Consider the following 18,241-nt stretch of genomic DNA (forward strand, 5'->3'; position numbering starts at 1 on the left):
TGGAAATCTGGCCTTTTTCTTGAAATATGACAGCATTATTCTTGAAATGTTATGTTAATCTTCTCTTCTGTTAATCTCTCAAATTATGACTTTCTTTCTGTGTAAGTCGCCTTATTTCTCAAAATCATTTTTTGTGTCCAACAGTGGTAAAAATACTGTATTTTCGAAAATACTCTGTATTAATAAACGAGAAAGCATTTCATCATTTGATTCTCTTGCCACAGGCGGAAATGAGCCTACGTACATCGCTCCTGAATAAATCCACATGTGGATTTCTTCTCCTCATCAAATAATTCTTCCTCTCGAGTTTCCAGATCTTCAGCTTGGATCTTCTCCCCGAGGCTGATGTTCTCGATAGCAGGACTCTGTTTCTGCCTGATCACCTAATTAATTCATAGATCCACCTTAAATAAAGGGTAATCCCGGCCTGGTCCCTCCCTCTCTCACGGTCTCCAGCACCAGTTCACCTCCTCTCTCAGCTCCCCAGCTAGCCAGGAAAAGACGCTGATCCGGACGTTGGGTCTTTTCTCTGGTCCTGTTTGAGTGTGTCGGACCCCCACCCCCACAGTTCCACCCACTGCTCACCAACACAAACACACCACCAGTCCTCATTTATTGGATCTGCTCTTTGTTCTTTCCCTCCCCAGTTTTTATTTCAGGAGAGAGGACTTTATTTCCTACCTTTAACGGATTGAATCTGTACTGATTCTGGATCTGGTTCGTTTCTCTTTCCTCGGGGCTGCCGCTGCAGGACCAAAGCTGATGCTTCTACAAATGTAATTATAGTCTAGAAACTGGTTTAAACGCCGGAACAAAGGGACGTTGGTTTTTTCCCCCCTCGCCCGGTCTGTCAATCAATTTTCACCACTGCAGTTGTCAAGTTGGAGCCCTGCTGAGAAATGGACAAACCCCTCTAAATTGAAAACGCTGCCCTTCCTCGCCAACACAACCACAGGACGTGATTAGGACGAGGATCCCCCGAGTGGAGGTAACGTCTGTTCTTAGTGTTCTAAAACTTTAACCGCCGCTGGTACAATTTGTTTCAGTTCACTTGTGGCTGAAAGACAAGAAACATAACGCCATTTGTCTGTCGGTTCGTATTAATGTAATTTTTTAAAACGTATTAAAGGAGTCTGTCTCGTCCCCAGTTGTCCGCACTGCTTAGCATCCGGGTAACGTTCACAACTGCTGTTTCTTTACCTTGACAACCCCTTACTAGCAACTACAGAGGAATTTGGGATTTTCTACAGGTGTGAACGCTCAATCAGTTTGTTCAGGAACAACGTGACCAATATTTTGCTGTATTTCCGCGAGATAAGTTTCAGCTGTGTCTCACAAACTCCCATGGCACGTTTTCCACCCGTTTTTTCTCGACAAACGTCCCAACAGTTAGCTAGGTTGCAAGCCCCGATGCGTGCCTTCCTCTCGTCTGCAGTCAACGCTGTCAAGTCTCCATTCAGAATTGCCGAGGTTAAACGCCAACATCGCTTTTCGACTTATCAGAACGCCCGTTAAAGCATACACTGTAGCATTTAAGAATCGTTCACACGTGTCCAAACATATATTATTTCGAATAGCACTTATTTTTGATAAAATATCAACTTTTAGACTTGGTATGCAGTGCTCGGTAGTTCTTGTCGCCTACAGCTGTGTGTTTTCCAGTCAGGAGACCGTGTGTGCGTATCAGTTGATAAAGTTATCATTTTAGTTAAATAAGATATTTGTATATATACTGGAGATATGCCGAATTGAAGAAATATATGAAGAGATTTCGAATGTCCTTTTCAAGATATGTCAAATCTTCACATAGACTATTTAATAGAGAAATCTATTTTGAATGGTGTGATTCTAAATGGCGCTGTTGTGACGGCTTCCCGCGGGCGACAGAACGGCACGTATCGACTGTTGCAGTGGCTGCGAAGCAAGAGTCAGACCGCCTGTGGAGTGTCTGGAAACAGTTTGCTCATAGTCTCTGCCTGCATTGTTTTGTTTTCCGAGTAATATTTCCCCTGGTAACCGAAAGAACTCTTTGCTATCAGTAAATTACACGCTCTCTGGTAACTTTGATGTAAAAAAAAAGTCCTTGTTTTCAGCGAAAACTGATCGCTGCGATTGTTGCTCCTGTTTCGCTATAAAATTGTGCTTATTTCTGATGTCATTGTTGGGTCATCACAACGTTGTCATCAATGCGGTGCTTTCAGGATGAGCTTGTTCAGCTTGTTGGAGTGGTTTTACTCACATTCACCTTTCAGATTGTAAATAGACTTCTGCTGTTCAGTCTGTCATAAAGACGGACGGCAGTGAACGAAAAAGAAAAGGGAAAGGAACCATTACCGAGCTCTCATGTTCTGTTTTAATTAACGGGCGTTCAGCTTGAGAAGAACCGTCCTTACGTCATCTACTAAGATGGGCGGATGGACGCCAGTAGCAGTGCTTCTTCTTTTTCCTCCTCTCTCATTCCATCCATCTCCTCCTCCTCCTCCCCTCTCTATCTGGGTGTGTCCTGCCTTATTGCGTGAGGAAGGAGGGGGGATCCCGCATCTTAGCTCATGGTGACTCCTCAGCTTATGACCTCCAAACGAGGGCATTGCTTCTTCTGTTTTTCCTCTGCTGCTAAATTCACCAAAAACAGAATGTCTCTGCAAAGAGCAAGGAAAACTTTAACGTCCTTTTATATAAATCAGTTAAATCTTGAGTGATTCAGGCACAATGACTCATTGTTTTGTGCGACCCAAAGGAAAATTGGCTGGTTTTGTTAAAATGAACCCATCTTTACTGAAATTCACTGGCTCCCAGTTCACACTCATCAATTGCTAACTAAACTTGTTTATATTCATTTAAATTCAAGGGAAAAAGCAGATAATCGCTGATGTGATGCACCTTATCAGTATGGGTGCTGAGACCTGACAAATCCACACTGCAAGGCGCATCGATCAAAGCGCTTCAGTTAATTATGTTTTCGGACCTCAGACCTTCTTCAGGTAAAATTTAGAGCTGAATTTGAGCGAAACAAAGTCATAACAAGTGATTAACAATGATGTGCAGGTTTCTGTTTGTTTGTTTTGTGATATACTAAAATTTGCACTGATAATGAAATGGTTCCTCTGTGGTGGTCTGCTGCCTTTATCCTGATGCATCTGGTCTTGTGTAGTATCAGTTTAAATATGACAACCTTAACAATAGCCTGCATTTGATGTGAGAAATTGCACCCCTGCTCTTTTCCCTGAAGGTTAACTCTGTAATTTTTAATGAAGATATTTATATTCATTTTGTTATTCGGGCTTCAGGCTTCAAGCAAGATTTTCTATCACTGTTAAACTGGGTTTTTATGTTGCTGGTTGGACATTACCTTGAAGTTATAGTCAGGTGATTCATCAAGTAGTTGAAGATATTAAGCAGATAATAATTAAAATAACTGTTTGTTACAGTCCTAGCTAAAAGCTGGGACACCTGGGGAGATACATGTTAACGTCTTTGTGCACCTACACAGCGGAGCAGACATGCACACCTCCCAAATTAAAACAATGTGTTGGGCAGATCTGCGTCTCCAGTAAGCCCATTGAGTCAGAGTTGGGGTATAGTTACATTCCAACATACTGACAGTCATCTTCTAGCAGCACAAAAACTTAATTCCTCTTCAGTGCACATACATGTCCTGTTGTCCGTTTAGCTTCATGAATCCAAATTCTTCCATATGAGTTCCTTGGATGTAGTGGTTTGTTAACACTGTCATTTTGGTGAAATTTGATGTTTACTGATTTCTTCTACATTTTCTTTGCATTGTATCAAATGTGGCACTGCCTCCAAGTGGACACATTATAACCTCAATCCATATGAGCATGAAAGGCAACACACACATGCAGGAGTCTGAGCAACACCAGCCTGGAGAAGTGTTATTCCTGCTTAATGCAAAGACATTAGTACATTTTCTGACTTTGAATGAACAGCACTCAATAGCATTAGGCTAACCTTAACCAGCGCTCCTCCTATGTGATCACTGAACCCTGCTATCATGTGGTTGGTCAACAGACTCTACAACAAGGCATCACAGGATTGACAGTGAATGTTTGACAACAGTTGTCTTCAACACAGAAAATGGAAACATAATGACAGAAGTCATTGAATGTTGGATTTATCATGATGGATTTAGTTTATAGGGTTTTGGAGAAGGCATACATGTTAGCCGTGTTTGCCATGTGAGTGGCATCCTGTCCTGTATCCCACTGTGTGATGAGATAGAGTGGAGCACCCTACAAAGGATAATGGATAAATCTTGATAATAGAGGAATAGGTGGAGCAATCTGTAGTCTACAGCAAATACAAAGTAGTTACCTATCATTATGTGCTGTTAAAATTATCCCAGTGAATATAATGAAAATAATGGAGCTTTCATCCCTCCAACTTCAACATGAAACCTCTTCAGTGTAGAGGACATATAATCAAGTATGCCTGCAGACAGATGAGTGTGCTGTTTATGTCTGAAGGTACTACTGATGTCCTGATGACCACAGAACATGACAAGTGCTGACTCAGTGTGTCTGTCCTCTTAACATCCTGCACGAGGTTCAGACTCCTTTAGCAGCAGCAAGAAGAATGGAGTTAATATTTAACTTTGATTTATGTAGTCAGTCAGGTTCTTTACTGTGGAAGGCGCTGTGTTAATCCCAGAATTAAGAGTTGCAGTTGTATACCTGTTTCATGCTGTCTGTGATTAATTCTTAATTATTTGGTCATTCTTGTCAATTCTGCAATGTTACACATTCAATTATTTCTTTCCTTGTTTAAAACATGCTTGTCCCAGTGATGTGCGGGTTTATTTGCATACAGAGTGTGGAAGTGAGATGCGATCATAAGCGGTCATTAGAGCATGCTAATGCCAGGTGTGACTTGATGAACTCAGAGCTGTCACTTTGTGATCAGAGAAGAGATGTTATGAATACCAGGTATGAGCAGATTCCATTTTTTTTGCCACCACAATCACTGTAATGTGAAACCCTCAAATGTCACTAAACTTTTTTTATACCTAAATTAGAATTGTGTTTCCTGCCTTTTTTGTGAGGGTTTTACGTAATCTTTAATTGTTATGTTGTGATAAACAATTGCATGATTAAACAACTAGAGAACCCACCACATAAAGTGATGTCTTCTAATTTGGTATTTGACAGACTTTCAGATAATCCACCGTTGGGTTTTATTAGTCAGATAAAAGCTGCATGTGTTTGCTTTTAACAGTACTAGCAAGTTCTAAACACATTTAAATTAGTTAAATTATTAACTGGTTATTAGAATTGCTGGTGAGACTGGAAATTAATGACTGAATTTAGTTTGATAACTACTAGATGGAGTTCAGTAGTCTGGTAGTTGAAAGGCTGTTATGTATCAATGGATAGAGTTAAAGAATACTCTATAGACAAAAGTATTGAGGCACCTGACCATTATCTCAGTAGGGACTTTAATAGCATTGCATTCTAGACAGCTTTGCAGCTATGACCGCTTCCACTCTTCTGGGACTTAACAAGATCTTAAAGTGTTTCTGTGGGAATTTGTGCCCACAAATTTGTCTTGGGGTGAAGCCGCTTAAGATTTCCCTTCACTGGAAGTAAGAGACTGAGCCCAACCCCTGAAAAACAGCCCCATAAAGTGAGTCTGGATACTTTTGTCCTTTTAGTTAATGTATCTGATTGGTCTGTTCTATGGATGAACTAAGTTCTCTCACAAGTTCCCTGCCTTGTGCTCTTCACCATTAAGCAATCGCTTTCCTTCATTTCCCAGAAGGCCTTTTGACAAAGACTGAAAAGAAGGCACAGTGAATGTTTAGATTTTAGTATTGTGACTCACTGTTTGCTGAAATGTCCACGCTCTTTGTGGTTGTGTTTTGCTTTCCATCCATCATATACTGCAGGTCATATGACTTGTGGCTGCAGTGAATTGTGGGTCTCTGAGGCTGTTGCCATTGAAGAAACTGGTCGCTGTATTTCCTCTTCCCTGATGGATCTCTTTCTGTGTGTCAAATGTTAGTCTCAAAATGGCGGCTCTATAGAAGGCTGTCACTCTGTGTTTCTAAATCCACTGTTTTGCAGTTAATAAATTGTACGTACAGGCTCAGGATCGGTTGATTATGGCCCTCATCGTGACAGCAGTTCTTTGTCTTTTTCCAGAGAAAATCCAGTGCTTCCGTCTGTTTGCTCGACTTCCTTTGCTCATTAAAATATGCATTCAGCAGCAGTTCTCAGCATCCTAGTCTGGCTGAATATAGATAGTGTATATTGTAGAGACATTATACACCAAGATGTATATTGCATCTACACAACACAGTTGTCTTTATGCACATGTGGATTTGAAGTGTCAACACCTCAGACTAACCTGTTACGCTGTCGATGAGGCTACAAACAAGGGTGTTACTGTTGATCTCAGTGCTTCAGACCTTCTGACCTCAGATGGAGACTAAACTGTCTGGCATTTAATTTCCAGATCAGAGTGATCTGGATCTCCCAGAGGCTGCCTTACTGCTCAACTCTAAACAGTCGTCAGTTTGTGACCGTTAAATTGTTAAATGGTGACGCTCATAAAGCTGTTTGTGTTTGTCAGGTTCACAGTTGAACACATTGGGTCACATCATCTGTCGGTAAAATTGTGAAACTGAACATTTATTTTTTTTATTACATCGGGGACCATATATAGAAACTGAAATAATGAACAGAGCTATAGCATACTAAGATATTTTTCAGTTCAGTTCATCATTTATATATAAAAATAACATAACTGTAGATAGATAGATAACTTCATTCATCCCCGAGGGGAAATTAGGTTGTCGTAGCAGTCCAGTATATTTGAATACAATAAAAATACAATAACATGAAATACTGAAGTTGAAAAATAGAATAAAAATACACTTGTGTGATAATAAATAATGGTAAAAAAACAGTTTAATAATAACAGTATATAATGGTAGCGGCAACAGTATATAATGATAGTAATAGTAATAATAATAATAATAATATATGTACACAAAGAAATGTTACATACATACATACATACATATGGCCTGTGCAAGGTGTGCCAACATACACAACTGCAATATGTAATATGTACACATGGATAGATATATGTATATGTATATGTACACACAAGATATTATATGACGGATATATAGTATATAGGTATAGGTGTCATATATGCATAATAAATCCACGGCACTGTTCATAGCTGATGCTAACAAACCGTCACAACATGCTGGACGTATGCTGGTGTGTGCAGATTTTTGAAAACTAGTGAAATGTGGAAACCCCTCTGCAGAAGGAATCCCTGCCTGTGAACCAGAAACAGCAGTGCACATTTATCTCTTATGTAAGTACACATCAATTATTAATGACTTAGTCCTTTATTTAACATATGGAAGCTCACTGCTCAGCAGAGGTTGTAGTTATAATAAAGCTGTTGGCCTATGACATTCTTTTCTAACCCTGCTGGCTTGAAGCAGTTCACTCTGCTGGAATGAACTGCTGAAATATGACTGCAATGTTTTGTTTACCTGTCTGTAAATTTAATGTTGAATTAACATATGGCACGTATCTTTTCAGGTATTGATGGGGACAGAATATTAACTAGTGTTTTCTACTTTGAACGATGAAGACTGACTGTACATGTTAGTTTTAATATAAAATTTTTCATAATACTCTGGTATCACACTTAACTGTATGCTGTTAATTTTGGTTTTGTTCCTCCAGCAGAATGTGTCGATGTATTTTCTCAGTCATCTGGGTCATGGTAGTTGAAGTGCTAGAAGCGAAGGCAACCTAAAGATATCCGGTTGCCTTCGCTTCTAGCACTTCATCCAGCAGGACGTGCAACACATAAAAATGAAGAACCAGTTCAGTGCTGTATGGTGTTTGTTAAAGGGCAGATAACCATTGCAACAGCACTGATGCTTCAGGCTCTGCTGAAGCAAACTTAAACTAGCTACAAAAAAAACATGTCTACACAGAGACAATAACGGACTCCCATCAATGGGTTGTATGTCTGTACTATTACACTATACTGGATATGACTGGCTTACATAGCCTAATTACTGTGGGTTCACTCTGCACCTGGTTTTTGGAAATATCCACACAGATGACATGAAGGCATCAACAGAGCTGATGGTTTTAATTGGACCATCTGAGATTGTTCCCCAGACATCCCTTTGCATGTGGTGTGTGTGTGTGTGTGTGTGTGATGGATGGCAGGTGTTCAGTGGGTGGGAATCTGTGAGTTTTTTGTATGCGTGTGATAGACAGGAAGGTTCGAGCAGCAGAACGAACATTCAGCAACAGAATTCGTCAAAGAGTGCAGCAGCAGACCTCTTTATATCATGGACAAAATCAGAGATGTGGACAGTGACTCAGAGGTGTGAAACAAAGCAGGTGTTAACCATTTTTCAGGGCCGCATGTGGTTATTTTACATCAGTTTTGACACAAGCAACATGTGCTGCTTTGTATACCACATTCAAATTAAGTAGAAATGACACCCGTCTGACACAAACTAGTCAGCTTCTGAAGTGTGAACATGAAGCCCAAACAGGGAAGCTCTTAATTTGAAGAAGGAGCAACAAGCAATTGTCTCTAACAAACCAAATACTAAAAAACATGATGCTGCAGTGTGATCCTTGCACCTGTAAAGGAGGCTCTGTTGTGTCTGGGTTTCATACATCTTCCCATCTGCAATATACATGATGTACTTAAAAAAAATCATACGTAAATAATAACACAAATTACTCATGAAAACAGAGTGGGAGGAAAAATACAACAATAGACTAATTAACCACAAGGTTATAAAGTAAATCCAGGTTCTAAAAGAAGATAAAACTGTGGGTGTGCATGTGTTATCATGCATCACCATACTGATGATCCTTAAGGAGGATTTCTGGAATTTGTGTCTGTTTTAGCTCATTTTTCTCTCTCTCAGTGCCATAACTTTTCTCACCTCCTGAAGGTGAAGGTGTTGCTGTGACACGTTCGTGTGTGTGTGTGTGTGTCTTAATCCCGATAAAGCCGTTGGTGCGGCGAGGTGTTGAAGCTTGTTGTGAATGTGATGAGCTGCAGTGAGCTGAGCTGCATGTGTGTGGGTGTGTGATGCTGTGTACTAACACTGATGGATGTGGGTGTATTTGTGTGTGGGTATGTATGGGAATGTTACAGGTGAGTGTATTTGCTCCTCCATGTGTTGTAAGCAACAGTGTGGATCAATAATTATCAGTTTGCTGAGCCTCATCAGCTGGTAATCAGTCTGCACAGATTGACCAAAGTATGTACTTTATGTGTGTTGTAGAAGTAGCCATTTGAAAGAACATCAAATCATTGAATGAAATTACATAGAACTGCAACAATCACCAGTGGATTAGTCCTTCAAAAGGAGACTGAGTGCCAACTATTCTGATAACTGACTTATCATTTCAGTTTTGTGAAGAAAAGATATCACATTTTTGCTGGTTCCAGCCTCTTAATTGTAAGGAGTAGCTGCTTTTTTTTGTCATATATGGAAGTAAATGAACAGTTCTTTGGGTTTTTGAAGATACAGTTTGATAATTAACTTGATAACTTGATCATTTATTGACAAAATCACCCACTTGTTAATGAATATTGAAGTTAACTTCTATAACCGTTAGCTGCAGCCCTAATATTAAACAGAGCGCAGTAAAGTGACTCAGGCTCAGGGTTCAGTTGCTGTGCAATCTAGACCAGTATATCTGCAGTGGACTACTCTGTGTGTGTGTGTGTGTGTGTGTGTGTGTGTGTTTAATGCTGGCAGCTTACTTGGCATCCCTCTGAAGCATGTTAACAACTGATAAAGATGAAAGAATAAAGAAAGGAATGCTGCAGGAGAGAGAGTGTATATCAGAGAGAGAGAGAGAGAGAGAGAGTGTGTGTGTGTTTCACCGGTCGACTGTCAGAAGTGAAACACACAGAGCTGCAAGTGAACTGACTCAGTTACTGTCAATGTAAACATGGATTTTAAATCATTTGTTGTTGTTACTTTAATGGTGTTGGCTGTACCTATGTGTTTGAACATTGAAGAATGAGCATGTTGTTCACAGATGTAGGTTTAGCAGTGATCTAATGGAGATAATGGCTCAGTGTCTCATTATAAACTTTATAAAACTCTGGACTTTCTTCTGATAATTTGAGACTGTGATTGATCTTTTTAGATGAATCACACACATCATGATATATGACATCCTCTTTCTTACGCTTCTAAACTTCACATGAGCTCATTGACTACCACACTGGATAAACCAGTACAGTGGTGTAGCCAACTCGCTATTCTGATTGGATGAAATACATCACGACTCTTCCATGGGTGACATATTGTAAATAATGCAATGTGAGTTATAGCTAGCAGCATGATGGATAAGGAGCTGCCAAAAAGATCTTTGTTTAATGTAATATTATGTTAACAGCAAAAATGAGGCTATGGTCAGCAGGGCATTTCAAAATTAAGAAACAAGATTTGTAATATGTGTTATGTGGAATATCTTTACATGGGATGTGTGCAATACTGCTGTTCAATTTACTGTTGTAATGATACAGCTGGTGACGTGTTGTTTGTTTATTGGCCCCTTTATTTTGTAAGTCTTACTGTTGCTGTGAAAGGCATTTATGGGCGCTGCTATTGAATCCAAGACAAATTTCCCTGAGGAGACAATAAATTGTATCATATCACGTCATGTCAGTTTTACCACCCAGCTAATTCATTTTTGAAACTAATGGAGACCACCTATACATTACAGGCGCGTCATGCACCGTGCAGAGCTGATACATGTGCTGGAAAAAGAAAAAAAAATGTGTGTGTGTTTCTTGTTGAGGCCCTCTTTCTGTGGTGTTGGCTTGCCACAGCCAGGATGAGAGTTCATGCTTTTAGGGAGGGGCCAAATTGCACCACTGTGAACTAAAGGTGTCACTGGTTTCATTTCACAAAACAAAATAACAACATCATTATGAAACAAAGTGCTAATTTTTTCAAAATCTTATTAGTCTTGTTTTTGTAATCGTCAGAAACCAAAATCAGAATTGAAAAATAACATGCGATTAATCCTCCAGTCTTGTGTAGCGAGTGAGTGTATCCTCTCAGAGATACAGGGAAAGGCGGCGGTCAGAGGAGCAAGTGAGCAGATGGAGGGCGGATGGAAAGCCAACAGGAAGTGAAGGCTTGATGGTTTCCTCATGTTGTGTTGGCAACAGTCAAGATTTCACTTCCCTCTTCTCAAATAGCCAACAGGTGCTGTGTGTGTGTCTTTGCATGTGTTAGTGTGTGTAGGTGGGTGTATTTCAGAGCAGCCCTATATTCACTTTTTTTTGTTTTTTTAACTTTTCAGATTATATAATAGTAAACCCAATTATTCTGGAGGCACCCCCCCCCATCTTAAATAAACATTGACCGGGGTCAAAAATGAACTTCTGATCTATGTGCTAATGGCTGGTAAGCTGAAATAAATCTACTGACCAAAGTAGTTTTCAACTGGCCATAGAACTGCATAAGACACAAGGTACAATAATACAGTGTTTCCTTTGTATCAACAGGTTTGAGAGAGTTACTGGGGAATATCAACTAGTTCGATCATCATCATTATCATCATCATCATTCATGCAAACATATTTTTATTGCTCCAGCTTCTCAAATGTGAAGATTTTCTACTTCTACTTTAATTATTTAAATATATTTCACAAGTTTGGATTCCAGCTAATTGAGAAGATATTTCTCACGATTTTCAGAATTTTTCCAAGCATACAATAAATTGATTAATGGAGAACATAATCGGCAGATTCACCCATAATAAAAATAATTGCACTCCTGTACAAAATCATCCAGCTACAACAGTAGAATCCTGCTTACATAAACTTATAACTGATAAGAGTCGTATTGCACCAAGAACTGATTATACTGATTAGAACTTAAAACTAGCACTTTTACTCTAGTAAATGCTCTGAGTACTTCAGCACTGGTAACAATTATATGGAACTATAACTATATAGTTATGCTAACTGTCCTTTCCATTGTGTGCCTCTGTGTGTGACCACGTCTACTGTGGGAAGAGAGCCTCTCTCGGTGTTAGAATTACCAGCACAATGTCGCACTCACAGCAAAGTATTTCATACTCTAAGGGTTATTTGAATTATATTAGTCAGTCAAAAAGTCATGTTGTGTGTATTCACTGTCACACAGGAGGATTAAAATCCTCTGGCCACAATGATACTGCAGTGTCTTCCTAAGCTATCTAGAAAATTTAGGGAACGTCACATCATAAAAAATAAATGCCACATATATATATATACAGTATACGTGTGTGTCATACTGGTCAGGAAATGAGGTGAGTCAGGACAGTGTAATAGGGGAATCCCTGCTGACAGTCAGTCCTGGTTCTTGTTCAGACTGCAGATACTGCAGAGAGTCCCCGCTGTGGTTTGTTTTCTGTCTTCCTGTCAGTGTGATGTCGAGATGACTGGGAGCTCTGCCAGCAGGGAGCTCTGCAACCACCACACACTACCTATTTCCACCAGGTCGGAAGCTTTCTTAGACCTCAGTCCTGGTCCTGGTTTCTGATCTTTGCGGGCTCAGTGGACTAATGGAATGCAGTGTTTTTGTTGGAGAGCTGGGTGTGGCTCTTATTTGGCCAGCCATGACTGATCACAATCAGCATGCAGCCATTGATCACAGCCTGCACACACAGCTCAGATCTAAACAGACAATCTGCTGTCACAGCCAAGATACTCCAAACTGGGTCAAGATGAAATCTATTTAAACATAAAAAGAAACATTGAAGAAGAAAAGGGAACTGCTTACCCCTCTGGTGTTTGGGAAAATCTTCAGTTTTTTGTACGAAGGCTGAATTTGTTTTTAGCTATTCTACTTGAATTCCTTGAACTCTGAATGTCATTTTAACTCAGTGACATCTGACTCTGAGGAGCTGGAGGTTTGTTTGTCTGACCTGTAATTGTGCTTCTAGCAGTTTGACTCCCAGTATAGTTAGCAAGCTCTGTGAAATCATGTGCTCAATGTAACTCAAGTGGCTTTTCATTTCAAAGTTCACCAGAAAACATGAGCCAAAGAGGGTGGAGGAGAGGCCCATGAGAGCTGTGTGTGTGTGTGTGTATGTATGTGTGTGTGTGACTGTCTCTCCATACAGCATGGTTTCACAGTTTTCATGTGACTTTGAATATGTCATACTGTTGTGTTCTGCTTTCAACAGGGTTGAGCTTAGTAATACACATTCAAACATAAAGAATACAATGGTGGTAAAACATCAGTACATTGTATGGTTTGTATTGTATTCCAAGCTCTTTGTTGAAGTTAAGCAGTTCTGTGCTTAGCTGTACTATGCTATACTATGTTAAGCCCAGTTCAATGTTACCAGTGGCGGGAGAGAAATACTTTCTTATTTGTTGATTCCACTAGGGGTGAGTCAGGCTGCAAAAGTTGTAATTCCAGTGTTGAATCTTTGTCCTGACAGTAGGCCTACAGGCTGAAAAAAATGGTCACTCCATTATTTTGTCCTGGAGTTAGCAGCTTGATGCTGACTGACTCCTGTTGCTTGTAAACTTAGCCTGCAGGCTTTGTTGAAGCTGCTGGCGAAATAAACTTGTTTACAGAATCTTAGCTAATCCCAAGCAGATTCTTGCATTGCTGCCATAAGGAAAATGTTCATACATAGGTGTGAATACCTGGGAGATTGTGAGAGGCTGATTTCTGTGACTCCCTTTGCCCTCATAGGACACGTGATCTCATAAATTTAAATTTGATTGCTCATTGAACAAATTTATCTGTGAGGCTTCAGTGTCTGGTACTAATATTTAAATCCTAATTTACTGTATAAGCTTAAAACAAAGGCATAAGTAAGCCTACATTAAATGGAAGAGGTCGGACTGCATTTATACATTGGAGCATGTGTAATTGTCAGTTGACAGGAGGGGTCCTCTGTCCTCTCTGTACTTTATGTACTGTACTCTAGAGCCAGCAGGGACTTCAGTGACATCCTATTCTTCTAGGAAGGCTTTCCACAAGAGTGTTTCTGTGGGAATTTGTGCCCATTCATGCAGTAGAGCATTTGTGAGGTCAGACACTGATGTTGGACTAAAAGGCCTGGCTCACAGTCTCTGGTCCACTTCATCCCAAAGGTGTTGGATGGGGATGAAGTCAAGGGGTCTGTATGGGCCAGACAAGTTCATCCACACCAAACTCATCCAACCATGTCTTTATGGACTTTGCTTTGCGCGCTGGGGCACAGTCATGCTGGAATAGAAAAGGGCCTTCCTCAAACTGTTGCCACAAAGTTGGAAGCAAAGCATTGTGCAAAATGTGTTGTTGTGCTGAAGTATTAAGATTTCCCTTCACTGGAAGTCAGAGGCTGAGCCCGACCCCTGAAAAACAGCCCCACTGTTGTTCATAAGATGTAACATCAGTCCCTGTTGTTTGTTTGTTCTATTAAACAATGACCCACTACATGAAATGAGTCATTGCCTGTAAGTGATCATATATTTCTTATTACCGTTACCAGCACTTCCAGTGGATGCCACTGAATACGATCCTGCAGCACTCAGCTACTCTCCGATTAGTCTGTTCAGATACACCCCTCCCACCCATAGATGTGAATGGCAGCTTGTGTTTCATACTCCACTCTTCATCAGCCAGAAGAGCTATTTCTCATAAAGGCCTGAAATGTTTGGTGTCACATTGTCCAACTGCTCAACAAACAGCAGATTGTGAAGGTTTTTTCCACTCTGCTCCCAGTCACAAGATGCTCTACCAGCAGTCATCTGAGTGTGCATAATGTGCCACTGTGTCACTGTTGATGACTGGAAGAGGCTGTTGGGTGTTATTGGGTGAGATTTCACTGCACAATAGGAAGGAAAAGAATATTGTGCACAGCAGAGCTCGTTAGGACTTAACAAAGATGTAACCGTTTTTTTTTTCACAGTCTTTAGTAGAAGGTTCTTCTTTGTATTTTACAAACACCAACGTTTAAAATTTATGTCACTGGATGTCATTTGAGGCACAGTTCATGAACCACAATGTCCGTGCACCATGTCCAGCCTGTGACCTTTGATTTATGTTATTCTCCATCTTTTGTCCCCTGCTTCCTGACATCTCTTCACTGTTGACTTTACAATAGAGTCAGAAAATTGCCATAAAATCTTGTTTTTTCTTTTCTTCCCCCCATATTGCAATGTTCTGCACTGATTAATACGCGATGATTTCACAATGTCATTGCTCAATCAGTAACTTTGTGAGCTGAATCAGGCAGAGAGTGAGCAGTCTCATCTCCTGATAAATTTAGTTAAAAAATGATTTTTTTTTTACTGAACATGTAGCCTTTGCTGCCTTCTGTTGTCTCGCCAGCTGATATCCAGAAGCACGAACAGCAGGAGCAGATGAACTGGTATTATTAAAGCGGATCTCCATGCTGTACTTAACTGAAGCATCTGGTACTGATGATCCATAGCTGTATGTACAGACCTGACCTCTTCTAATGGCCGGATTGATTTTGAGTATTGATTGAGAGGAAAATGTTTTTCAAGTTTGAGCGTTGTGTGTTGATATTCACCTTGTTGTCTGACAGCGAATGCTGTCATTGTTTAGTCAAGTCCAACAGAAAACAGCCTGCTACTTTCTGACTGCTAGTTAACAGCACAGTCACCTGTCCATCATTAAAAGACTGTGAGTGGACAGCAGAAATCCCTGTTATGAAGTTGGAGGCTTTTGGGAGGTCCAATGAGGGACAAATAAAGGGTTATATCATCTTAAGGCTGGCTGTAACCTCCAGGTAAAACCAGAAATCTACTGGACCAAAAAACTCCTGCAGCAAGCTCCATGAGGAAATACAGGAAGAAAACTACTTTGTTTTTATTAAGTGATTAATAACATTGACATTGACATTGGTTTTATTTCCATGTCCACTGTATCTCTGTATGTCCACAGTGAAACTGAAGGTCTTGATCCATCTTTGCATTTGATAAGACACCAAGAGTTTTTGTCAGAGCGGCTTCCTGTGGAGATTACACTATTAAAACTTTTCACTGATAGCTGACAGGCAGTCAGATTTAAGATGGTCAGTTTACCATTACCTTTTTTTTTTAACCATTTCTCATTTTAGATTAATAGTCTTGTCAGCACTAACAAATAACACGTTTCTTTTTATAGATGTTGCTGAAGGTTTTATTTTACCTGACATTGCAGTGTCATTCATTCCCCCACTCATTAAATATGTGGCCTTTCTTGTCCATAGCTTGACATGGGAAACCCTGGGCCTGTGTTGCTGCTTTTAAAAGATTAGTGCTGTTGCCTGGTTTGCTTGCCCTCTGGTCAGCCATGCTGGGTCATACATTTCAGAATTTAGGACGACAGACACTTTCCAACTCCGAAAACTGAAAACTTGTGACCTGCAGTCATAAACAGACACTCATCCACAATAAGTGGCAGACAGCAGGAAGGACGTCATGTGGTCTCAAGCTGCTGCTTGTTTAATAGTAGCAGACTTAAGGACCCTGTTTCACTGACCTGTTTAATCCTGAACCCTGGGTTAACTAATGCTGAGATTGGTTCTTGAACCGCTGATGATAATTAGTTCAATAAAGTCTGAGGACATTCACTCTCAGTTAAGACTGTGTTTTTCGAATGCGGAAAAAACCCGTCAGCAGTGGGATGCCACTACAATGATTCACCAAGGCAACGGGTAAATAAAGAGCAGAGCCTCCATTTTAATCCAGTGGAGATAGAAATATGAGTGCATGAAAGTGTGGACCCTGATTTAGGAGCCAGTAAGTTAACACAGTTAAATTTATTCAGTGTAATCTTAATGTCTGTTTGGTCACTATTTTATAATAAAGGACAATGTTGCATAGCTTTTATTCTGATAGACATGTGTGAGTGTCCACAGATCGCTGTCTCTTTTTTACATTATTGACAGATTGGTCATAAAAGGCATAAAGATGGTCTTTGGGTAAGGAACTAACATCAAACCGGGATTTTGATATTTATAGACATGTTAACTTCTGCAAATGAATAGGTTCTATACGTCCTTTGATATCAAGGGTACGAATGTGAGTTTGTTGAAGAAAACATGCTAGGCACTGTTACCATGATAACTGAACAGAACTCTCCAAGTTTCCCTCATCTCATGCTTCACAACCTCACTATGCTATAAAGTTTAGCAAAGAGTAGAGATCATCATTTCTGTTGGCTCTGGTGCTGTTAGCCTACATTTCCAACCTGTGGACTGTTGTAGCTGTAATAGGTGGTGATGATGACTCTTTTGGCTTTGTTTCTGTGTTTATGCAACAGATTATAGGAGAAGGGCTGAAAGTGAGCATTATGGCCAGCTGTGGAACATAAAATAAAAGCAAAAGAGGAAGGAAAGAAACTGATTGCTGACACAACAGCTTGTCATTTCCCTCTTGATAAGCAGCAGAAACAAAGTGGCTGCACTAGTGGTCCCAGTACAACGGGTCTGGGGACTTGTGCTGGTTCAGTACGTTTAGGGGATGTGGTCAGGCTAGTGCAGGGCTGCTCTTTAAAGATTCAAATAGTGTGAAGCAGTTCAGTGAGCCAGGCAGGAACTGATATTAGTTTATTCATTTCTTCAGGTGTTGTGTGTCTGTGTTGAGACTCAGTCTACTTCTGTTTTGTGCAGATCGTCACTGTTTTTAAATCTCAACAGTTCAAACATGGTGACTCAAAACAATTGTTTCCCAGAATTTTAAATTACGTACGCCACTGACTTACAGTTACATGTTGTAAAACTCCCATGCTTACCTGTAACCTGGCTTATTAACTCAAAGTGCACTTACTAGCTTTTGCCAGGAAATATTGATGTCACCCCTTCTTAAAGTGAACCACGCTTTCTTTGATGATAATGACCCATTTAAGAAAATGGCAAAAAAGCTAAGAGACATATTCCATTCACAGGTGTTGAGAGGTTACTTTTAGAGGTGCAACTGTAGTGTTGGGAATCTGAATCAGTTCCAAAACAAACAAATGGCAAATGAAGCTTCTCCTGGGCCTGATAACGCCAGTGCCACAATGTAAGCTCGATGTCAGTAGCTGTGGGAAATGTAAAATTTAGTGTCATTTGCAGTGTGCATACATTTACTCACTTGGTCCAGCACTTCTCATACCCTTCCATGCCACTGATCCTGACTTTCAGCCCATAATATTTCCATATATTTTCATAATAATTTGATTGATGTTAGCAGGAAGGGTGGGGCCTGATTT

The 18,241-nt window shown here is 40.1% G+C and overlaps 1 protein-coding gene across 6 annotated transcripts in view; it reads left to right on the forward strand.

The window, feature by feature from the left end:
* Positions 1 to 429: 429 nt before the first annotated feature.
* The window catches only part of LOC124054618 (plasma membrane calcium-transporting ATPase 1-like), a 93,389-nt gene continuing 75,577 nt past the window's right edge, over positions 430 to 18,241 (forward strand). For 3 of the 6 annotated variants that reach the window (XM_046380879.1, XM_046380850.1, XM_046380870.1), the window contains exon 1: positions 430 to 988. The gene's annotated coding sequence lies outside the window, so the exon portion shown is untranslated. Of the gene's footprint in view, positions 989 to 1,011; positions 1,251 to 18,241 lie in introns of those variants that run through there. The other 3 variants (XM_046380860.1, XM_046380820.1, XM_046380840.1) reach the window with 3 other exon arrangements.

Source organism: Scatophagus argus, chromosome 3, assembly GCF_020382885.2.
Source record: "Scatophagus argus isolate fScaArg1 chromosome 3, fScaArg1.pri, whole genome shotgun sequence".
NCBI lineage: Eukaryota > Metazoa > Chordata > Actinopteri > Scatophagidae > Scatophagus > Scatophagus argus.